Raw genomic sequence first — 25,724 nt, 5'->3', positions numbered from 1 at the left:
ACACTCTATATTAAAGAGTATAATGTGATCTACAGCAGTATTCTAATTCAACTATTTTGATTACATATATAAGGTAACATATAATAACAGAATAATCTAACAATTCCCCCTTTTGATCTCTGAAAGAGATCACTTATAACATACACTCCAGGGTCACAAGGTCCAGGTCTTCTTGATCCTGAGGCCCTCTGTCCCCTTTAACGGGTGGACCATATGTGGGATGACCTCTGTGTTCACGCAGTTCAGATGCAAGCAAAGTTAGATTTACAACCATAACAGCAGTTACAGATGACACTCCCATCATTCCCAATTTTCCCACAGCTTTATTTTGGTGCTCCAGTTTTCCACCCCCTTTTTAATGCCCCCTTATACCTTTCAAATGTACTTAGACTAGAACCTCTGTCTAAGGAGCTTTTAACCTTTATTTTTTATGGCTGCAGCTACCAGTGTCTTCCAGTTGGGTGATTCTCAGCTTCTTTCTTCGACCTCCGGGGTTAGACCACCCTTTAGTCATTGCACAGTTCTGGGGATTATTCGGCCCTGAGTTCAAACAAAGATCTGTGTGTTTTGGGTTCACTGGCGTGTCCCCCTTTTTGCCAAGAGCCTCTTGAACCTCGTTGGTCTGGTGTTCCTGGTTTTCGCCAACCCCTTCATGGTTATTGCTGTGTTTGTGGGATCCATGTTCTCCAGGAGCCCAAACGCCATGACACTTGACCCCAGTTGCTGTCTCGGCAGTCCCTACATCTGTCCCTGCTGTGAAGGGTCCTCATATCTCCGGGTCCCCGTCTGGTGTCTGTTCCTTTCTCTGCAAGAAAACCAAAACACCTCTCTCCCTAGCCTTGATAATCTAATATTGTTATCCATTGTTCTTCTAATGATTCAAATTTGGTTCAAAATATTATGTTCAGAACCTATTCTAATCATAATCTATGTGTGTGTAAAAGAAATCAAAAATTAATGAATCCTCTCTAAGTCTAACCCATTATATGCTTAAGTTTTACCATACCTAAATTATTAAACACAAAAATAAAGTCATCAGATGTTCATAAAACCATTGTTTGATATTTGGACTCAACCCCCCTTTTTGACACACTCCCATGTGTCAATTCATTGGAGCTAGACAATTAAAAGAGAAGGTTAGTGACATCATATCTCAGAAAGTATCAGAAATTCTTCTCTCGAGTACCGTTGCTCCAGCCTTGTCATCTCAGAGGATCTTCAATCCCGAAAATTTCCCTTCTCCTCATGTAATAAAGTCTGTCATCCTTGCATGCCCAGGTAACTGGTCTATCCAGAGCCATATGATCTCAAATATACATACAACAAGCCAAACCACACCCTGGTCACACCAACCCTTTTCCGCCCCGAAGATGTCCAATGCCATCCTAGTATGGACTGTCAAAAGTGGCTTTAACGCTGACTATCCTGACAATCCATTTTATAACGTTTCCTGGTCAGATTTGCCAATCTCTGCACCAGGGTTTTAAACTTTTCGCCATTTCCATTAGTTGTTATTTTTATTTAGTTTCGACTCCAGATTTTCAATTTTTACCAGTTGTAATTAGTTTTTACCAATTCTTTGCTAGTTTAGTTTAGTTTTTATTTTCTGAAAATCCTTAGTTTCAATTTAGTTTTATTTGTGTTTTGCAAAAATTAAGTGTAACAAAATCCCAGTTCCATCATATCAGTCATGCTCTTCTGGTTGTCCTTGGGTGTTGAGACTAATAACTATTAATTCTTGCCGCACCGAGTGGTCCTAATTTTGGTTGAAGTGAATTGATAACCTTTTGAAGGCGATTGTTTCACACCTTTATTTAGATGTCCCAGTCCTGTTGTCTCGGGATACATCACGCTGCCTTATCTGGGGTTAGCTGTTTTCTGGGGATGCGGGTTGAGTGGGTGAGCTCTTCAAGGAGGGGGAGTGTGCTCCCCCTGATGAGGTCTTCTAGGTAAGCTAGGTTAACCTTCTTGTGTGAGCTTTTCAAGTGCACTTTAAGGTTAGTGGGACTTTTAGTTTTATAAATGTCCCTCATGACCCCCTGATGACCCAGTATTTCATTTTTTGCACACTGTAGTACACATTTTAGTTTTTGCTTGTAGCTCGCATACTCTACTTGCCACTCCTCTAAGTCCTGATGTTTCTTAGAGAGGGCAACAGTACCTTTAAAATTATATCACATGTGTGGGGGTGTGGCCTTGCCAATTGTTTTGCCCACCTTTTCAAAATGGCTGGCGTGCCCACAAGCACATTTCATGGAAAAAGAAAGGTAAGCTTGATATTTACATTTAAAATGTTTTGTTAAACTCAGATTTTTATTTTATTCTTTTTGCAAGTACCCCTCCTCGGTGGCGAGAAACTGTTGGTGTGGTCAAGTGGGTGCTCTGGAAACAAACGCTCAGGACAGAACAGTTATCAGTCATGTACTTCCTACAAATTTTGCATATGTTTTATTCCATATTGGTCCTCTGAGTGTAATGGTACATTTTAATTTGAATTTATCCAAACTAAACACAATATTTTCTTTATTTACTTTGCTCTTGTTCTTTTGCAGTACCACATCCTATCAAATGTCCCTGTCAATTATATTCTACATCTAATAACTTACTATTTCAAATGAGAACCTAAATCACGTGGACCAATGTTTGTTAGTGCATATCTCTATTCTGAATGTGGCAAGCCATTCATAGGTATTGTTAAGGTTTTGGCGATTTTCCTCTATAAAATTTAATTGACCTTTTACAGTGGCCTGCTGTGGTTAATAGTAACATATTCCAGTCATGAGTGATATCAATAGTTATCTCCACTGTAGCATTTGGCATTCCCAATAATATAACATGATACCTTAATCAAAACACAGCTAATATAGCACAGTTTTCTTAATGCAAACATCAGTAACTCAAAATCAGCAACCACAGTGTTAAGTCTGCAGTTCATACTTATGTGAAGCTAGAGTCTCCTCCTCCAGTCTCTCTTATCCTCCTGCTCCTGAAAAAACAAAACAAAACAAAGCGAAGCATCCACCCTTCTCTTGTCGGCTGGGTGAATTGTTTATGAATTGTTTATTGGCATTTACTAATCCTAAAGTTGGTGCAGTCATTGTCTCAGTATCAAGTCAGTCAAAACTTTTAGTCGTCAGTCCATCACAGTCCATTCACATGCATACCTCCATACACATTCATACCAGATGTTGCTGATAATGGAGTCTCACGCGCAACATATTCGAGCATCCATCACCAGCAAGATGACGTCATCATTTTAAAGGAAAACAATTCCTTGTTGTTTTTTGGGCCGGATTGACTCGGTGCAATCCTTTTAGACTCAGAACTTCTCAGTGTTCCCTATAAGTGAATTTCTCCCAAGCCAATTACAATCATGGAGAAGCACACTTTGCAACTGTTTACAGTAATAATATTTTATAGCGCTTTAAATTTCAATCTTTCAGGCCTGGTTTAAAGAGCTGATTGTTAAATCATGAACTCACAAAATATCAACATATCACCATATCACCATATCACCACCGGTGGATCACACCTCTCAGATTTTCTTATCTCAGTGCACTGTAACAAAAACGAAAACAGACATAACCAACAAAATACTACTAAAATAACACAAACTAGGGCCCGTTGCAGACATGTCCAAGCATAAAACTATCCCTCTCTCGCTTACGAGAAAGAACACAAGCCAAAGCTCACTGATAACATCAAACTAGCGCTAAACAAAACCAAACAATCAACCAGAAATTCACAGGAACATTTTGCTTCCTGCCGGGACAATATTGTGTGGGAATGAGAACCTCAGGTGCCGTAACACCTTTTGTTCCTCCTTGAATTAAAACTCAATCACAGAAAATGCCGTACTCCGACCTAAAACTTACACTATTAATTCATCATTTTCACTCTGTGCCACTGTTCCTCATCAGGGCTGTGTGAAGCACAGCAAAGAATTCAGTCAAGGCCTTGAGCCATAAACAGACATCACGCACAGACATTGTTTTCATAACCAAACTTTTTTAGACCTTATTCCTAAAATCTACATAAATGCCCTCTGGGTGACATATAACACATTCTAAGTAATCAATGGCTCCTCATAAAAATTATGCATTGGGATGTTTGTGTGCAGCATTTTGCATATCAGCATAAGCAAAGCATTCTTCATTGCATCAGCGTGTGTGTGTGTGTGTATGTGGATCACTTCTCAGTGAATCAGCATTCCAATGTGTGTGTGTGTGTATATGTGTGTGTGTGTCATTTCTCACTCACTCAACGAGTGCACGTGTTCATGTGTGTATTTCACTTCATTCTGAATCTGTGTGTTTGGAGACGTGTGTGTGTGTGTGTGTGTGTGTGTGTGTATGTGTGTGTGTGTGTTTGTTCATCACTTTCCTGTTCTGGTGTTCTGGGTAAACCACTGCCTGAAGCGTGCCCTGGGGTCCTGCCCCCCTCCTTTTCAGTTTGTTTGCGACCATTGCTGCTGCTGCTGCCCAAAGTTCTGTCCGTCCTGGTTCTGACCCCAATTGGGGCAGTCCTTTCTCCAGTGTCGATGTTCACCGCAGGTGAAACCTGCATCTTCTTCTGTGTTTTTTGTCCATTCTGAGGTGCCTTCTGACCTCAGTTACTCCTCCTGTCTCGGTCACGCCCTTTTTGCCGCCCGATCATCCGTGTTGGTCCATCACTGTCCTGCACAGTGTGAATGCAAAGTTATCAAGGTCAGCATTCTTTCGCTCGGCCTTACTTTTCATTCGGGCTTGGCGGGCGTCTCGTCACAGCTCTGTCAGCTGACGCAGTCTGGGAATTTTCCCCCGTGTAGTGAAACGGGCCTTAGGTTTAGTGCTCTCCGTCTCGGCTGCATGAGATCACATTCCTGCAGGTCTGTTGACATTCTCAGGTCGTTGTTGTGGGTCCAGCTGTTGCAGCATTTGGTCAGTGTCACGTATGGGGGAGAGCAGGAGTCCAGTCAGCCTCGGCTTTCAGGGCCGGCAAAGCAGCCTGTAATTAAATATATATAGAAAAAACAAAAACAAAACAAAAAAAACAAAAACAAAAACAAACGAACAGGAAAATGATGTTGTGTTGGCTGTGTTATTCAGAGGGGAGACAACGGGGCCAGGCCCTGTGTCAGCCTTCTCTCCCCCTTTTTTTGTTTTTTCTCTCCCGATATAATCAACTCCTAACCCACCAAGTTGACAGGACAACATGCACCTGTTAAAATTCTTAAGATCATGTTTAAAAGCCCAAAAGGAAATTTTCTTTCATTCAGTAATCACTTGTCTCAATCAATCAGCAGAAAACATGTCACAATTTGAATCTTTTAACCCCTAAATTTGTCATGTCTTCACTGGTTGGTCAGACCAGTGTCTTTTTTTTTTTAAGTTAAATTGTTGTCCTGCAACCCAGAGAGTTTATTTGTCAGTAATGTATTTATCCTTTAACACCAGATGTATGTTAAGTTTCGCTGCTGTAGCCTTGCTGGAAAATCTTCACGTGTTCATGAGTGTAAGCTGTTTCTTCATTGCGTGTATGTGCATTTGTATAAAAGCAGGTTAATTTTATCTTTTCTCAAACTAGGCGTTACCTTAAAAGGAGCCTTTCTCTCAGATTTCTCTGCTTGTGTGTTTTTGTTTCACCTTTTTGTTGTGATGCTCCGGACGCCTTCCCAACCTCCACAAGTCCGTTGGCCCCAATTTTATGTGTTAAAACTTCTCTTAATTTCTCCTCTAATTCTCTCCTCGCTGCTGTCTTTTTCACAGCTGCTGATTCGTGCTGGGTGTGGTTCCCATTACCTATAATTTTGCTTCGGCCGCTGTGCTTGTGGGGGCAGTTGGTCCAGGTCCGCAGCTTCCTGTATTAACACACTAAGAGATTTATTTTAATTTCATTTTCATCACTTTTAAACCGATAAGCAGGCAACCCGCCTACCTTGACAGCGTAAACTGTACGCCAGTCTCCCAACACATTCCTCTCTCTACTCCTCCATAATTCTCCACTGCACACCTCTTACTATCTCTCCTTTTTATTTTTATTACACCACAGAGTAATACACCCAATTATGCCCGTCTATCTCTATGTGGCTCCAAATTCCCTCTTTATTTTAATTTCACACTCGTCAGGGGACAGGCACACAACAATTTCAACCACTGAAACGAGGAATTCAACCTTTTCATATTTCTTTACTAATCTAGACTCAACCTTTGTTCGCAAAATGTGTCTTGTTCTAGTCCGGAATAAATGTGAACCCGCAATTACGCTGCGGTCCCAGTGTTATTCCGTAGCTATGCGGGGGCCCTCACCTCCCCAAGTCACCACCTCGGCACCCGGACGCCGCCGGTCCTGGCCGCGCGTCCACGAACAGGAGGGTCGCCACTCCTAGGGCAAAATTATTTCCACAGGTACACTAGGCATCAACCTTTGATCCTAAAATGTGTCTTTGCTCTAATGTCCTCCTAATCAAACACATCAACCGTCACTGTCACTGTGTTCAGACTTCACACACACACAAAAAGCACACTCAGAGCGCGCCTCACCCACGGCCAGAGCGCGCCTTACACACACAGCGCGTTACACCATCAGTGTGACACACAGAGAGCGCCTCTCATCAGCAGAAATTTGCACAGAAACCTCTGAGCTCAACTATTAGATCTTCTTAAAGCACACTGCACCATAGACCAAAATACCCCTTTCTCTGCGCTTATGACCGCCACAACGGGGCAAAGTCGCATCATAAAAGTGATGCTTGCATCCCCGAAGTTATACCTGACATCATAAACCAGGTGTTACTCTATGTACTTAAAATTTTACTTTGTATTATGACCGCAGCCCTTAAAACTCGACTGACGCCACAAACCACCGTCAAACCTCTATCCAATGTACTAAAACTAGCACCAACCACTACTGCACTTCATGGCCGCACCACCGGAACACGGCCGTATCATAAACCAAATCTACGGACGTGTTTCGCTCTCGCGTTGCCAGCGTTCAACTGCACCGTGAAGCCAGCATCTGCTTTTCCTTAAATCAACTTCTATTTCATAGCCGGCAAAAGCCAGGACGTCACTGACACCATAAACAAAATAAACAAACCTCGACTTCAATGTACTGGACTAATGGCCGCGTCTTCAGAAGAAATTCTAACGTATTATTGCTACAGAAGCCAGTATTAGACAAAATTAAATGTGGAAGGTAAAGTGGCTGCAACTAGTCCATCGTAGTATGTTATTAGTATCTCGGTAGAAGCAGTTTATTTAACACACTGGAATTCAGCCTCAACTTATGTTGTTAGTATCTTGCGCCAAAAACCAGACACCGACAAATTTACTGTGAAAATACATGTGACTCAGCGAACAGATTAATTTGGAAAGCCCAATATGCACATTTGGTATTTATAATACAACAGGCTGTGCTTATGTAACCCAGTTCCTAAAATCATCTCAAACAAAAAGAGAAGAAAAATTAAAACATTTAATGTTCATTGTTCTGTTCTTACTGTCCCTGTTAATGAAAGTGAAATGAGATCAAAATATTTATTTAAACATAGAAGGGATGCAGATTATATATGATATGCTCTGGTCAAACAAGGGTTAAGTTTTCTCAGAGGGTTGATGAGCTCTGATGAGAGCCAATTGTTTTACCCCACTCCTCACATGTCAGCCAATCGGTGAAGCTCTAGGCAGCTCTTGTCCCTCCTTAGTACCAGCTCCCAAGTTTTCAGTCTCTTGCTTCTACAGCCGAACAGAGCAGACGGACTAAAACTTTTGTTATCGGTAAGCTGGAGAAATTAACCTCTAACGAGTTAAAAGAAATACCATCTAAACTGGTATTTTTCACAAATTATGTATTTGCACTTGTTGTTGTCAAGGGCAGAGCGAAACCGGAGGGTTTACTGAGCTGTGGCTCCATGTAAATGCTGAGCATCCACTCGACGGCGGTAAGCTAAATGTGGCTAATCAGACATGTGATGTGCGGAGTGTGGGTACAGTTGTTCGATGTCTCTGAAACGCTGTTGTTATGCTAGTTAGATCGTTAACTAAGTCATTAACATGTGAAAAGCTGTAAATGGTTAAAGCAGCTAAAAATAACTTTATGAGAGATAATTGTAATCAGACTTTATCCTGCTTCCTGTTTAAATTTTGATGTCAATCAGTTGTTTTACAATACTCAGTATTGAACACTTGGAGGTAATTTTTAGTGTATTTCCACTTGTACTGGTAGGCCTATGGTACAAGCGGGATTAAGCACGTCTATTTTAATACTCCTATTTGTGGACTGAGTCCTTGTGTTTACGTGTTATTGAAATTGATTATTTGCACTTTGTTCAATTTCTGATAAGCATTTGCATATTATTCCATTTCTTAAAAGGGGTAATATACTTATTTATTTGTGATTAGATATATATGTACAGTGAGTTATTTTGATGGATGTAATTAATGTTTACAATGAAAGTGAATTATATGGTGACTATAATTCCTGCATGTTTGCAACCTTGTAGATAATCTTTAATGTTACTGCAGGTTACAAATAATTGAACCTTGATACTGTGAAATTTTGGATATTGATACTTTGACCTTTGAAACTTGATATTTTAATGTTGTACAACATGACTGAACTGATGATGATTGAATTGATGATAGCTGATCTGAATAGTAGTTACTGCACTGTGACACTACTTTAGTTTAATTTGTGAGAGTTATCCTTAAAGGGCACGTGACATATATTTGGCCATTGTTTATAGGTCAGGTTTTTATATGGGACGAATCCAAAGACCAGGTCAGCGATTCCAGAACCCAGAGTGTTCCAGTGTTCACTGGATGGCGAGCCAACCCAAGATCCTAGGAGGCGATATACATATACACGCACACTCATTTGCACATTGATGGACTACAGTCCTCTACTGTACAAGTAGTACGGTAGGACAGACAATCACACGCACACTCCTTGTCAGATGAATTCTATGGGCCCCACCGGTACCATTTGGACTTAAAAAAGACTAATTCTTTTACTTGTGCACAATTTTATTTAATTCTATTTTTTTTTTGCTACTTTGGGGGAAATTTTTATACTTGACATTCTGTTAAAACCTGTTGTAATACTGTGTTGTTTACAAATTTCTTTTACAAGGCTTAACATCACTAAAGTACTTTTAAAGCCACATAACTGTGTTTGTCTGGTTTCTCTGCCATTTGTGTACCAGAGCTCTAAGAGTCGTTCTCAGTCTTCTGACACTAGCCCAAATTGCTTATTACTTTGGTAATTATCCATCGGTACTTTATGTAACTCCACGTAAGTGCTACAAAAGTGGCGAGCCAGCCAGGAGCTCTTTGGTGCATGAATATCAGCAGTGAAACCTCCTTAAAGTGTGTATTGTCATTGAAACATCTTTTGCTATTGCCACAAGATGGATTTTGTATTGAGCTCAGGTATCAAAGTCCCCAATGCAGTAATTGTTAGTGGTACACTCAATTCATCGGATGATGAAGGGGTTCTTGACTTTTTGAAGCAGTATGGTACCTTTAGAGCCGTCCCAGTTGTAGATCCAAACTCAGAATTTTTCAAAAACCTGATCGTCGAGTACCGAAGTGGTAACGCCATTGATGCCTTAACTGATCTTTTGCCATACACATATGAAGTTGAAGGGAAGCCCGGTGTAAAATACCATGTAAGAGCTCTCTCCAGCGTTTACACTGCCAAGGTGGGTGGCAGTGCTACTAAGTCCTACTTAGATGAAATAAAGCAGGTGGCAAAACTGAGTGGCAAAAGTTTTGAAGAGGTACTGAAGTCGATGATGACAGAGATCAGTGAAATCATTGGGAGTTCAGAGACCGATGATGAATGTATGCTCTCCTCCATGCAAGTTGATGATCCAGACAGGGAGAACCAGCTTCACCCCTCTCTTAAAACTTCTGAGATTGCACGCCAGCAGTTTTCTGAAGATCCACCCCAGGTAGGATTGATTCAAGGTGGTGCGGAGCCACACCTACCTGTTGATTTCAAAAAGAGCCCATTTAGTGCGGCAAACAGTTTCAACCCACCTGAAATTCAGAAAGTCATTGTGGAACACATCGTGAAGAAAGATGACTTGATTGCACATTCATATTCTCCAATGAGACTCCGGTCATTCTCTGGCAGGATCCCCAGACCCAGCGGTGAGACAGATTATGACACATGGCGTTCACATGTCGAACTTCTCAGGAAAGACCCTGCCATGTCTGAACTTCAAAAATCTAGAAAGATCTTTGAGAGCTTGTTGTCCCCTGCAGCTGACATTGTCAACAGACTGAGCCCAGAAGCTACACCTGAGACTTACCTTCAGTTGTTGGATGCAGCTTTTGGAACAGTGGAAGATGGAGAGGAGCTTTTCGCCCAATTCATGAACACTCTTCAGGATCCTGGTGAAAAGGCCTCTGCGTACCTCTGCCGTCTTCAGGGCGCATTGAACCTTACTCTGAAGAGGGGAGGAGTCTCTGCTGGGGATGCCGATAAACACATTCTCAAGCAGTTTTGTCGTGGATGTTGGGACCACACCTTGCTCTCAGATCTTAATCTTGAAAACAAGAAAAGCCAACCCCCAACATTCTCAGAACTTCTATTAATGCTCCGGACAGAAGAAGATAGACTGGCAGCTAAAGCTACACGGATGAAGAAACACCTTGGCTCAACCCGGCAGCGGGTTGTGGCGCACTGTCAAAAGACTTGCACCTGTAGTGAGCTACAGGCAGTGACTCAATCTGATTCTGACCCGTTGACAGATCTGAGGAAGCAAGTTGCATCCCTACAGAGTCAGCTTACTAATTTGATGGCAAAGAAACAGAAGAAAAGCTCGAAGCCTAAGGACAAGGCCGAGTGTGATTTACGTGAGATGGCTATGGCAACACCTAGCATCAAGGTCACAAGTGCGAAGCCTGCCAACTTGCGGCAGAGCACCCAGCCAAAACCATGGTACTGCTTCAAGTGTGGTCAGGATGGCCACATCTCAGCAAGTTGCAGTAATGACCCAGACCCCACTCTTGTCGCTGATAAGAGGAAGCAATTGAGAGAGAAGCGTCGCATTTGGGAGATGCAAAACACTCCATCTGCTGACCAGGATTTTTAGACGCAGTCTCAGTTGTGGGGCAAACTGGGACTGAAGCAGGTCAACATCGTCCCGCTAAATCTGGAAGTCAAGCTAAACCAAGAGCACAGGCCACTTTGAGGCAATCCCATGTTGGAGAACAACCTTTCAGACTACCTAAGAGGCTCATAGGCACAAAGAGTACAGGTCAAGTCACGATCAAAGGTAAGGTGTGCAGTTGTCTCCTTGACACAGGTTCTCAAGTGACCACTGTCACCAAGTCCTACTATGACCAGTATTTGTCTGAGCAACAGATAGAGCCACTACATGACCTTCTGGAGGTTGAAGGGGCCAATGGGCAGCTTGTACCTTACCTGGGTTATGTTGAGATTGGAATCACCTTTCCTAAAGACTTTCTTGGTGCTGAACTAGAAGTCAAAACGCTAGCTCTAGTAGTCCCAGACACCGGGACATTAACGAAGTCTTGTGTATTGATAGGAACAAACACTCTTGATGTAGTGTATGAAATGTACAGAGAGGCAAACCCAGAGGGCTACCATCCCATTCCTCATGGGTACAGAACCGTACTCAAAGTACTGGAGTTGCGGCAAAAGCAAGGTTCAGATGAAAACGTTGGATTAGTGAGGATGCGTGGCAAGGATGAAGTGAACGTCCCAGCTGGGAAAACAGTCGTTCTTGAGGGGACAGTATCAATCAAGGAATTTTACACTGAGAGATCTGCCCTGTTGGAATATCCTTCAGTATCTTCCCTGCCTGGGGGGCTTTTGGTGCAAACCTGTCTCCTTGACTTGCCAAATAACCAGTTGTGCAAGCTACCTGTAGTAGTTTCCAATGAGTCAGAGCATGACATTACCATCCCAGCAAAGAGTGTGATTGCAGAACTCAGTGCAATACAGACTGTCCTATCTCACAAACAAATTGTGAGTGAGCCATCAGAGTGTGAACCATCCAGGACCTCTAGTGTGACATTTGACTTTGCCGACTCTCCCATCCCTTCTGACTGGAAAGACCGCATTACTCAAAAGCTGAGCAGTATGCCAGAGGTCTTCGCCCAGACTGATCTGGATTTTGGAAGGACGGACAAGGTCAAACACCACATTAAGCTATCAGATGAGACACCATTCAAACACAGAGCCCGACCGATTCACCCGCACGACATAGAGGCTGTTCGAAAGCATTTGCAAGAGCTTCTCGCAACTGGAGTAATCCGCGAGAGCGAGTCCCCATTCTCTTCGCCAATTGTTGTGGTCAGGAAGAAGAACGGTCAGGTACGTCTGTGTGTTGACTACCGTAAGTTAAACTTACAAACAGTGAAAGATGCATACGCCCTCCCAAGACTGGATGACACCTTCACCGCACTCTCAGGTTCCAAGTGGTTCAGTACACTCGATCTTAAATCCGGCTATTATCAGATCGAAGTTGCAGAGAGTGACAAGCCCAAGACTGCCTTTGTCTGTCCACTAGGTTTCTGGGAGTTCAACCGTATGCCACAGGGAGTGACAAACGCGCCAAGTACTTTTCAGAGGCTTATGGAGAGATGCATGGGAGACATAAATCTGAAGGAAGTTGTTGTTTTCCTGGATGATCTCATAGTTTTCTCGAAAACCCTTGAGGAGCATGAAGCCAGACTCATGAAAGTCCTGGAACGCTTAAAGGAGTATGGCTTAAAGCTGTCCCCCGAGAAGTGCAAGTTCTTCCAGTCCTCAGTTCGGTACTTGGGGCATGTTGTTTCTCAACACGGAGTAGAAACTGACCCAGAAAAGACAGCCACACTTAAAACTTGGCCAGTCCCTCAGAACCTTAAGGAGCTGAGATCCTTCCTTGGGTTCTGTGGATATTACAGACGGTTTGTTAAAGGCTACTCAAGTATTGTGAAACCGCTGAACGATCTAACGTCCGGTTATCCACCACTGAGGAAGCATTGCAAATCAAAAGGGAGGAGTAATCAGTATCATGATCCAAAGGAGCCGTTTTATGGACGGTGGACCCCTGCATGCCAGAAAGCATTTGAGACTATCATTGACAAGCTAACGTCGCCTCCAGTCCTGGCCTTTGCTGACCCAAAGCTGCCTTACATCCTTCATACGGATGCGAGCACTACGGGCCTTGGAGCAGCCTTATACCAGGAGCAGGAGGGACAGCTGCGGGTTATCGCCTATGCGAGTAGAGGTTTGTCAAGTAGTGAGTCCCGCTATCCAGCACATAAGCTCGAGTTTTTGGCTTTAAAGTGGGCTGTAACAGAGAAGCTGAGTGACTACCTCTATGGCAATCAGTTCACCGTTGTCACAGACTCAAACCCTCTGACCTACATCCTCACCTCAGCAAAACTCGATGCAACCAGTTACAGGTGGTTGGCGTCCCTCTCTACCTTCAATTTCAGACTCCAGTATCGTTCTGGAAAACAAAATGGAGATGCCGATGGACTCTCGCGTCGTCCTCATGGCAGGCTACCTGATGACCTTACATCTCAAAAAGAGAGAGACCGGATATGCCAGTTCGCAAAACAACATCTGTCAGATCCAGACAATATTGACTCAGTCGATCAGGACGTTGTTCATGCTATCTGTGAGAGACAGTTTGTTTATCATTCAACCACCTCTGAAGCTTTGGGTGATGATGCAGGTATAACCCTTGTCGAAAGTCTTGCCATTTCTGGAGATGCTATACCTGACAGCTTTGAGCAGGAAGAAACATTGGGAGGCTTACACATCATTCCCCACCTGTCACCGGCAGATCTCAGAGACAGCCAGAGATCTGATCGGTGCATCAGACATGTTATTACCCAGATGGAGAGTGGGGAGAAACCCCCTCCCACATTGAGGAAAGAACTTCCAGACGTAGTCCTGTTGCTGAGAGAGTTGAACAGGTTCGAGCTGTGCAATGACATTCTCTACAGAACACGAAGAGAAGGCGGTAATAAACATTACCAGTTGGTCTTACCTGAAGACCTGCGAGAGTCTGTGTTGACAAGCCTACATGACAATATGGGTCATATGGGAATAGAGCGCACACTCGATCTGGTCAGAGCCAGGTTCTATTGGCCAAGAATGTCCTCAGATGTGGAGAAAAAGATAAAGACCTGCCACAGGTGTGTGCGCAGGAAAACGTTACCTGAGAAGGCTGCACCTTTGGTGAATATCATGACGACAAGACCCCTCGAGCTAGTCTGCATGGATTTCCTATCCATTGAACCAGACAGCAGTGATGTGAAAGATGTTCTTGTCATCACAGATCATTTTACTAAATATGCAGTCGCTATCCCAACATCGAACCAAAAAGCTCGGACTGTCGCAAAGTGTCTGTGGGACCATTTCATAGTACACTATGGCATTCCTGAAAAATTACACAGCGATCAAGGGCCTGATTTTGAGTCTCAGTTGATCAAGGGGCTGTGTGAAGTAGCAGGCATACAGAAGATTCGGACTACGCCGTACCACCCCAGGGGCAACCCGGTGGAGCGTTTTAACCGAACACTCTTAAGTATGCTTGGAACTCTGGAGAACAAAGACAAGTCACATTGGAAGGATTTTGTAAAGCCTTTAGTTCATGCGTACAACTGTACCAAGAACGAGGTAACTGGATTCACACCGTATGAGCTGATGTTTGGGCGTCAGCCACGGTTGCCTGTCGATTTGGCTTTCGGTTTACCTGTGAGAGAACAACAAAACAAGTCACACTCCCAATATGTTAAGGACCTCAAATCCCATCTTGAGGAGAGCTATAGAATAGCTACACGGAGTGCTGCAAAGGTAGCCGAAAGGAACAAAACCAGATTTGACAAACATGTGACCACATCTACCTTGGAAATCGGGGACCGAGTGCTGGTCAGGAACATACGCATTCGAGGAAAACACAAACTCGCCGATAAATGGGAGCAGACCGTCTATGTGGTGGTGAAACGAGCTGGAGACCTCCCTGTCTACACCGTTAAACCAGAGGGCGGGGATGGCCCCATACGCACCCTACACAGAGACCTCTTACTCCCTTGTGGGTTCCTCTCTGCAGCCAAGGAAGTGAAACCTGAACAACCAGAACCCAAGAAAAGGCCCAGAACGCGACGGACCACTCAGAAAGACAATGAAAGAGCAGATCACCCCTCGGACGAGGATGATATTGTTTCAGTCCACTGGTTTGCAGATAGATCAGTGCCAAATGACTCGGCGTACATTGTCAAGCGAGATCTTCTGCTGACCCATAAATCAAGTCTTGGTCAAGATGATGTGACTGCAGATCAAGACAAGTTGGCTGGTAATGCTCCAGCTTGTGCAGACACCATCTCCGATGTTGTTCCAGCCAGTCATGCTGACCATAACCAACCTTATGACAATCAGATTGCGAGTTATGGAGAAGCCTTGTATGGGGAAGACTTAGCCGGAAATGACGAACCTGAAAAGGAAAGAGACTTACCCGGAAATGACGAACCTGAAAAGGAAAGAGACTCACCTTCTACGGATCGCCCTGACATGAGGGATGAACAAATCCTACTTCTTTCGGACATGTTAGGGAGTGATGAGGAAGGAGAGGACTTGATATTTGACAGGGAAACAGTAAACAAAGAGAGAGATGAACAAACAAGCAAAGAAATTCCTGTTCGAAGATCAGAAAGAAGTCGCCAGCCACCAAAAAGGCTAGACTATGCTGAATTGGGAAATCCCCTTGTCACTGTGGTCAAATCATTATTTCAGGGTTTAACCACAGCTTTCATTGACTCTTTAAATGCTAAAGCTGAATTATTGTTCTTAGATGATGCAGTTCACAGTAGACATGCAAAGGGACTTGCATGAATTCAAGAGGGGAGGGTGTAACCCAGTTCCTAAAATCATCTCAAACAAAAAGAGAAGAAAAATTAAAACATTTAATGTTCATTGTTCTGTTCTTACTGTCCCTGTTAATGAAAGTGAAATGAGATCAAAATATTTATTTAAACATAGAAGGGATGCAGATTATATATGATATGCTCTGGTCAAACAAGGGTTAAGTTTTCTCAGAGGGTTGATGAGCTCTGATGAGAGCCAATTGTTTTACCCCACTCCTCACATGTCAGCCAATCGGTGAAGCTCTAGGCAGCTCTTGTCCCTCCTTAGTACCAGCTCCCAAGTTTTCAGTCTCTTGCTTCTACAGCCGAACAGAGCAGACGGACTAAAACTTTTGTTATCGGTAAGCTGGAGAAATTAACCTCTAACGAGTTAAAAGAAATACCATCTAAACTGGTATTTTTCACAAATTATGTATTTGCACTTGTTGTTGTCAAGGGCAGAGCGAAACCGGAGGGTTTACTGAGCTGTGGCTCCATGTAAATGCTGAGCATCCACTCGACAGCGGTAAGCTAAATGTGGCTAATCAGACATGTGATGTGCGGAGTGTGGGTACAGTTGTTCGATGTCTCTGAAACGCTGTTGTTATGCTAGTTAGATCGTTAACTAAGTCATTAACATGTGAAAAGCTGTAAATGGTTAAAGCAGCTAAAAATAACTTTATGAGAGATAATTGTAATCAGACTTTATCCTGCTTCCTGTTTAAATTTTGATGTCAATCAGTTGTTTTACAATACTCAGTATTGAACACTTGGAGGTAATTTTTAGTGTATTTCCACTTGTACTGGTAGGCCTATGGTACAAGCGGGATTAAGCACGTCTATTTTAATACTCCTATTTGTGGACTGAGTCCTTGTGTTTACGTGTTATTGAAATTGATTATTTGCACTTTGTTCAATTTCTGATAAGCATTTGCATATTATTCCATTTCTTAAAAGGGGTAATATACTTATTTATTTGTGATTAGATATATATGTACAGTGAGTTATTTTGATGGATGTAATTAATGTTTACAATGAAAGTGAATTATATGGTGACTATAATTCCTGCATGTTTGCAACCTTGTAGATAATCTTTAATGTTACTGCAGGTTACAAATAATTGAACCTTGATACTTTGACCTTTGAAACTTGATATTTTAATGTTGTACAACATGACTGAACTGATGATGATTGAATTGATGATAGCTGATCTGAATAGTAGTTACTGCACTGTGACACTACTTTAGTTTAATTTGTGAGAGTTATCCTTAAAGGGCACGTGACATATATTTGGCCATTGTTTATAGGTCAGGTTTTTATATGGGACGAATCCAAAGACCAGGTCAGCGATTCCAGAACCCAGAGTGTTCCAGTGTTCACTGGATGGCGAGCCAACCCAAGATCCTAGGAGGCGATATACATATACACGCACACTCATTTGCACATTGATGGACTACAGTCCTCTACTGTACAAGTAGTACGGTAGGACAGACAATCACACACACACTCCTTGTCAGATGAATTCTATGGGCCCCACCGGTACCATTTGGACTTAAAAAAGACTAATTCTTTTACTTGTGCACAATTTTATTTAATTCTATTTTTTTTTGCTACTTTGGGGGAAATTTTTATACTTGACATTCTGTTAAAACCTGTTGTAATACTGTGTTGTTTACAAATTTCTTTTACAAGGCTTAACATCACTAAAGTACTTTTAAAGCCACATAACTGTGTTTGTCTGGTTTCTCTGCCATTTGTGTACCAGAGCTCTAAGAGTCGTTCTCAGTCTTCTGACACTAGCCCAAATTGCTTATTACTTTGGTAATTATCCATCGGTACTTTATGTAACTCCACGTAAGTGCTACACTTACCTTTCTGTTTTAGGCCGGCCTTCTGTTCACTTTGCCCCACGATCTCACCAAAGGCCAAATCTACACCTCCTCAGCACACCAAAGATCCGGGTCACACGGCACCAAGTTGTTGAAATCTCCCAATTCTTTGAATCTTTGGGCTGAAGGAGGGACAATACTTGGTGTATCAATGCTCAATCAACAATCATTTATTTCCATACAATTCAACAGTCAGAGCATTACAACGTCCGGACGGGAGAGATGCTACCAGAGGGTCAGGCACATGTCTCAAAATGGTGACGGGTTGCTCAGCTTTTTATAGTCTCTAGTGGCCCCCAGCTAGTCGTAAAAGCCAAAACATCACATTCTTTCTCTGTTACAGCGCCTAAGTTATGACCTCGGCAGTTGTTTCTCTGCTTTCTGTAAGGTGGGGGTATGGAATGTGGTCTGTCTATCTCCCCTGTCTTAGACACAGAGTCTCCTGCTTACAATCTTCTCTTCATGATTCAACAATTAAGCATGTCAAGAAAACATTGTAACACATTCCAAGCAGATCAAGGGGTTCTCTGTTAACTCAAAAGTATAACGAGAACTAAACTACATACAGCTCACACACTCTATATTAAAGGGTATAATGTGATCTACAGCAGTATTCTAATTCAACTATTTTGATTACATATATAAGGTAACATATAATAACAGAATAATCTAACAGCTGTAACAAGACAAAATGAAGTTTCTGTTGGAATAAGGACTTTAATGTGCCATATGAGCAGTTAAAGTACTTTGTATATTTGCCTGTTCGTTATCTGGAAGGTTTGATTTGTTGTTCTGAACAATATATAAATGTATGTATAAGAGTAATTGTTTTGTGGCTCACAAGAACAATTAGGGGCCAGGATGTTGGAGCCAAGTCCAGGCCAATATTTTACTCAGTTACATCATGCCATATTTAAGTATTTGTCATGATCTTTAAGTTTTTATTATAATCTTGATCATTTTATGTTATAATGTAATATGCTGTGCTCCATAAATTAATCCTGCTTTATTAGTCTGTTGTTGTTGTAAAGTGTTGGTAGATGTCGTAAAGGGGTGTGTATTTGGCCCGCATGCGGAGGGGTGTGGGTTAAGCACAAGGGATATTGTGTAATTGTAATTGTGTAATTTTTTTTTTTTTTGTCTTTGAACCCTTTTATAGCCGACAGGTATTGAAGACACGTTTTCTAAGAGGATGAAAGATGGCATTGTGATGGTGACAGAAGAAGACATCATCGATGTGTTGGTTGTCCTTGAGGCAGCAGTAATCCTGTCTAATCTGAGGGATGTCTCAAGTGCCATTTCCATGCTATTGGGCCTTCTTTTTGCCCTCAACATAGACTATCCAACGGAACTTAAGGACATCTTTGAAGTCATTCAGAACGTCCTAATGAACATTGGTGGAAGGCAGTGCATCTCACTAGTGCATAGTCTAAGAAACAGACTCTTGCTCACAGCATACAATTGCCTTAGTGTTCTTAAACAATTGCTCATTTGTTCATTGTTTAAGAAACTTATGTGAACAACAATATAATGGTGGACTCTGCAGATGCTTATCTCATGCAAGTCAGTAGTTTTTCCTTTGTTTTGCAATTGAGCAGACTCAAACTAATGTTTCTGAAATATTCATATTATCAAATGTTTCAGGAGCATGCACTCATTTTCAGAGATATTGGTTCTGTGGAATTTGTTGCAATTGTAAACGAAGACAAATACAAGAGTTTGATGTCTTAGTTGTTATAAACTGATCTTTACAGTCACTTATCAAAGGTTTTGTACTATTTTAATATTTCAAGTTTTATGCTAACAGGTGTGACTGAGCACAATGAAGTTTAAAAATTTTGCAAATGTAAAGAATAACTTTTCTAAAATAGCAAGTGTCCCGTTGATACATTACATTAATGCAGACTTTATGTTGTTGCTTCACAAGAATCACTACTGCTCCTAGAGTATTGGTCAGAATTTAATCTTCACCCAAACTGGGCTCAAGACCAAGTTCAAATTTATTGTTTCACAGCGAGCAACTTTTGAGTTTTGATGGATTGTGAGCCTGATGAGCTACGTCACTGATTTTTCTGTTTCTCAGATGACTAAGATGGCACAATAAATGGTGAATGTTGGGTGCTCATGAGTAATTGTCTTGTCATGTTCTTAAAACAAACTTTCTGCCTGAAATGATCAGAGACACTTTAATGGAATCTGTGGGTTTTTATTTTTTTTCTGTAAACAACAGAAAATTAATTTAAAGGAATGTAGATATTTAAAGCTGAGATCTAAGATAAACCTAACAGGTAGTTTTGCTGAAATGGATGTTAGAAAGCTAAAAAAAAACCCCAAAAAAACTTAAGATGTTCAATACACATTTTTCTTTACATCCAGTCAATCAACTCTGATAATTAAAATGAAACTGATTTACAAGTTTACTCAGCTACCTTAAGGAGCTCAGTTAATTAATAAACTTAAATCAACTTAGCTAACAGATTATGTTAGTTAAGCTAAAATAGATTCCTAAGTTAAAAGAAGTACTAAAGTATTTGAATTAACTAAAAAACCCAAGTCAACTGAACTTTGACAAGAGTTTAAACAATAGATTATTTTAATTTATCTGAAAGGGTTTTCCCAAGTAAAAATTACAATTAAAGGAGTTGAACTGACTAACAAATCTCAGTCAACTAAACTAAGACGAAAGTTTAGACAACGTGATTTTTCATTAAGATAACAATTGGTTGTGTTACAAGAACAAACTCTATAATTATTTCTTGACTTAAAATTTTAAGGCAGCCCTTGATATTTTTAAGTTGAAACAACAAGTTATATTTTACAGTGCACTTTTGTCAGGCAGTTAGCAAGCTGCTCTTTGGTAGATGTCCATATGATGTGCTGAATAGTCCCTGTGTGCATAAGTTCTTTGTTGCTACTGATGTTGAGCCACAGCCTCTTCTCAGTTACAGATTTTGTGGACTTGACAGCATCAAGAAGGGAATGGTTGTCTGTTACACAGACGATAGGGAAGATGTTGTGTGTACCATCACCAGTGGTGAGCTCAGAATAGAGTGCAGCCAGAAAAACAGCTGTTAGTTCCCAGTTACCCCTGTACAGGTGGTCTGGACCGGCTCTCCATCCTTCGGGTCAGAGTCCCTTAATCTCTACGGGTACCCTACCTGACAGGTGAAGTTGAGACTAGTTTAAGCCGGCGGCGAGGAGACTTGCCCAGCCTCTAACTGCCTTCGTCTATGGGCTCAAAATGTGGTCATAAATATTTTGTACTTGTAAATCAGTATTTGTATGTGTAAAAAGAATTTGTGTGTGCGTACAAAAGATTAGTGTGTGGACTTAGCCAAAACAAACGTGTGAATCTCTGCAAGTTACAAGTACGAATTTTGACCCTATTTTTCTTCCTTTCATCTGATTGGTCAATGTCATGTGAATCACAAATGTAACAATCCAATCAGAGAACAGATGGGTTTGGCTGTCGGAAGGGAGCTTTTTTGAACTGCAGGTCCTTGAAGGTCCCTCTGACTCTATGATCTCATTGGCAACCTTAATGAAACATATTTGTCAGCCACACTTATTAACCTCTTAAGCCCCAACGCCCCCTGATACGGGGGCAAAAGGCAGGAGATCAGGTAGGCTTGGGGCTTAAGAGGTTACCGGCAGCTCTCTAATGATCTATGGCACTTGCTGAGTAAAATTTAGTGACCTGGACAGTAGGTCCCAAGGATGTGTTATAACGATTTACTAGAATATCCTATTTATCACACTATAAACTCTAACTATTCTGTTGCTAAGTGACTACAACCGTTGTTGAGGTGGGTCTTCTTTTAGGAGGGAAGGAGGATCATCGTGCGCAGTGATAGAATCCAGTTCCCCGCTGTGTTGGCAGAAGTCCAAAGGAAAGATAAAGTGTAGCCCAGTACAAAGCTCCAGGACTTCACCTTCTTGACTCCGATCCTAACTCAGCATACGATGAGTAGGCAGTTCAAAATTCATAATCCAATCAGTCGATCCACGGTGAAGGGTTATGACTTCTCCTCTGTCGTCCCTCGCTCTAAGTCTTTTCACTGCAGATCTTCAGTCTTCTCGCATCCTACTCACTGGCTCAGGACTAGAGTAAAAAAACCCCTCTCTGCTTCTGCCTCTCATTTTTATACACCTCTACGGACTTATCTAGACATGTCTAGACATCTACCGGTGGAAACAACATCTACGGACATGTCATGTTCCTCTTTAGGCCCACCCTTTTACAGTGGGGCAAAAAAGTATTTAGTCAGCCACCGATTGTGCAAGTTCCCCCACTTAAAATGATGACAGAGGTCAATAATTTGCACCAGAGGTACACTTCAACTGTGAGAGACAGAATGTGAAAAGAAAATCCATGAATTCACATGGTAGGATTTGTAAAGAATTTATCCGTAAATCAGAATCAGAATCAGAAAGGGTTTATTGCCAAATGTTGAGCAGGTTTACAACATTAGGAAATTGCTGCGGTGCTTCAGTGCAAACATACTGTCATAAAAATATAAAATAAGAATAAGAATTAAAAGTGCTAAGTAGATAGATATATACATGAGTGCAGGTGGTGATCAGTGCTAAACATGGAATGATGCAGTGAACACAGCGTAGGGTCATGTGTTAGTGGTGGGAACAGTCGTACGTTTATTGTTCATGTGTCCGACAGCAGAGGGGAAGAAACTGTTCTTATGGCGAGAGGTTCTGGTGCGAATGGACCGGAGCCTCCTGCCTGAGGGGAGCAGGTCAAACAGACTGTGTCCAGGGTGAGAAGGGTCAGCTGAGATCCGAGCTGCACGCCCCAAATCAGGGTGGCAAATAAGTATTTGGTCACCTCAAACATGGAAAATCTCTGGCTCTCACAGACCTGTAACGTCTTCTGTAAGACGCTTTTCTGTCCCCCACTCGTTACCTGTATGAATGGCACCTGTTTGAACTCATCATCTGTATAAAAGACACCTGTCCACAGCCTCAAACAGTCAGACTCCAAACTCCGCCATGGCCAAGACCAAAGAGCTTTCGAAGGACACCAGGAAAAGTATTGTAGACCTGCACCAGACTGGGAAGAGTGAATCTACAATAGGCAAGCAGCTTGGTGTGAAAAAATCAACTGTGGGAGCAATCATCAGAAAATGGAAGACATACAAGACCACTGATAATCTCCCTCGATCTGGGGCTCCACGCAAGATCTCATCCCGTGGGGTCAAAATGATGATGAGAACGGTGAGCAAAGATCCCAGAACCACACGGGGGGACCTGGTGAATGACCTGCAGAGAGCTGGGACCAAAGTAACAAAGGTCACCATCAGTAACACACTAAAACGGCAGGGAATCAAATCCCGCAGTGCCAGACGTGTTCCGCTGCTGAAGCCAGTGCATGTCCAGGCCCGTCTGAAGTTTGCCAGAGAGCACATGGATGATACAGCAGAGGATTGGGAGAATGTCATGTGGTCAGATGAAACCAAAGTAGAACTTTTTGGTATAAACTCAACTCGTCGTGTTTGGAGGACGAAGAATACTGAGTTGCATCCCAAGAACACCATACCTACTGTGAAGCATGGGGGTGGAAACATCATGCTATGGGGCTGTTTTTCTGCCAAGGGGACAGGACGACTGATCCGTGTTAAGGACAGAATGAATGGGGCCATGTATCGTGAGATTTTGAGCCATAACCTCCTTCCATCAGTGAGAACTTTGAAGATGAAACGAGGCTGGGTCTTCCAACATGACAATGATCCAAAACACACCGCCCGAGCAACAAAGGAGTGGCTCCGTAAGAAGCATTTGAAAGTCCTGGAGTGGCCTAGCCAGTCTCCAGACCTCAACCCCATAGAAAATCTGTGGCGGGAGTTGAAAGTCCGTGTTGCTCGGCGACAGCCCCAAAACATCACTGCTCTCGAGAAGATCTGCATGGAGGAATGGGCCAAAATACCAGCTACTGTGTGTGCAAACCTGGTAAAGACCTATAGTAAACGTTTGACCTCTGTTATTGCCAACAAAGGTTATGTTACAAAGTATTGAGTTGTATTTTTGTTATTGACCAAATACTTATTTTCCACCCTGATTTACGAATAAATTCTTTACAAATCCTACCATGTGGATTCATGGATTTTTTTTTCACATTCTGTCTCTCACAGTTGAAGTGTACCTCTGGTGCAAATTACTGACCTCTGTCATCATTTTAGGTGGGGGAACTTGCACAATCGGTGGCTGACTAAATACTTTTTTACCCCACTGTATCTTTAACGCACTGGCATGACTTGCAGTTTTAGTGCATTTCCTTTCTTCCACTCCACCCAACAATGCTGCAGCTCAACTTCCCTAAAAACTCTTAAGTTTCATACAAACAAAAATCACTTCTCCTTTTTCTCATGTCTTAAGGACCGTTTAATTCATGCACACCCATTATGATTTATTATTAATCTTTTATCAATGCAATGCATACATAACTCTTTTTATTTGATTCTGTGCTTTAACAGACACAACAATTCCTTATTTCCATCCCCCCCCCTCATTCCATTTGTGACGAACATGCTGGAGATTCTCACACTGTTCTGACATAGCACTGTCGATCCCACCTGCAAGGGCCAAAGTCTCTCCTGCTAGTGTACTCTGTACCACTCTCCTGATCCGTTTCGACTGACAACATATGGGCAAAAACTTTCCACCTTCTCCCATCAACATGATAAAATATCCACCTTGTGTGCCTCCATCTGAGAGGTTTTCCATCAAGAAATGACTAAACACCACTAATTTGACGGATTTGCTTTCACCCAAGAACTGAAACCTGGGATCAATAGGAATAGGCTGTAGGTTCTTTATGTACGTATCTTGTTGTACTTGTATTTCATTCTGAAGAGAATAAACCTCCATCCCGATGTAGTTAAAGGGTTAGGGTTAGGGGTTAGATGTGTCAATTATCCAATGACACATCTGCTTACCTGTATCTTTGGCTCGTTTCTCCTCCTCTTCTTTTCTCATTTTTAAAAATTGAGCACCTAATGGCTTTGAACTTTTCTTGTCCATCTTCCATTGGTTTTAATTTTGCACTCCAGTATGAAAACCCATCCCCCAACTCAGGGATCACCACTACATAACCTAATAGACCTACACCTTAGTTCACAGATTAACTTTGCCTAAGGTGTATTTCTGGGATTTCACACAACCCAGGATTCAAATTATGAATACATAATTTACAACATTATGAATGAAATGTGCTCTATTTGGAAGCAGCCGCCCCCCTCCCCTTTCGACGGCTTGTGTGTGAGACTTTAAATCATCAGACTGTAAATTATAAATTTTCAATTGTTATTGCTCCCTTTACCCCGAGTCCTAAAGCGTATATTTATTTTCTTACTGTTCTTATATTTATTGTTGTTTACTTGCACTGCTGTAACTGGAGCCTCGTCGTCTCGTCGTACTGGACTGTATGTAGCGGAGATGACAATAAAGTTTACTTTGACTTCAGCAGCAAGTAGGCGCACTGAGGGCTCTCGCGCTCACTTTTTGCATATAGAATTTTGAAAAAACATTGGTGCAAATTATAAGTCTGTATTATAATGTCTGGTGTTTTCGTGTTTGTTGTTTTGTTTTTATTTTGCAAGTTGGTTATTAGATGCTGCTCCAGCCAGCCAGAGAATCCCCCGCCGCCCCGCCCTCTCCTCTCTGCGCCGCAAGCAGCAGGCGCACCTCGCAAACAGAGGGCGCCCTTGCTCTCAGCAAATGGGCGATAGAAAACCGATCGGTGCCTGTACCATTCCCAATATGCGCTGGCTGACGTCGGGGCAGCATGACTACGAGCAATTATTATTTTTTTGCCGATGTCCGTGATGCCGCCCCCCACCACGATGCCGCCCCGGGCAACTGCCCGTATCGCCCATATCAAAAACTGCTACTGTACATGACATGCAAGTACCCCGTCACCTTACAAAGATCATCTAGCCAGTAGAAGACAGCTGGATCGACTTTTGAC

The 25,724-nt window shown here is 42.2% G+C and overlaps 1 long non-coding RNA gene across 1 annotated transcript; it reads left to right on the top strand.

Annotated features, from left to right (window-relative positions):
* Nucleotides 1-7,718: 7,718 nt before the first annotated feature.
* Nucleotides 7,719-9,866, top strand: LOC146623964 (uncharacterized). Its single transcript, XR_014906533.1, has 3 exons — nt 7,719-7,757; nt 7,853-7,921; nt 8,726-9,866. It is a non-coding gene; the product is annotated as an uncharacterized LOC146623964 (long non-coding RNA).
* Nucleotides 9,867-25,724: the final 15,858 nt, after the last annotated feature.

Source organism: Diplotaxodon limnothrissa, linkage group LG10, assembly GCF_057381915.1.
Source record: "Diplotaxodon limnothrissa isolate DT_005_m linkage group LG10, D_limnothrissa_male_GT1.1, whole genome shotgun sequence".
In the NCBI taxonomy this organism is placed as follows: Eukaryota; Metazoa; Chordata; class Actinopteri; order Cichliformes; family Cichlidae; genus Diplotaxodon; species Diplotaxodon limnothrissa.
The sequence above is the reverse complement of the archived record's forward strand: the minus strand, read 5'-3'. Positions and strand labels throughout refer to the sequence as shown.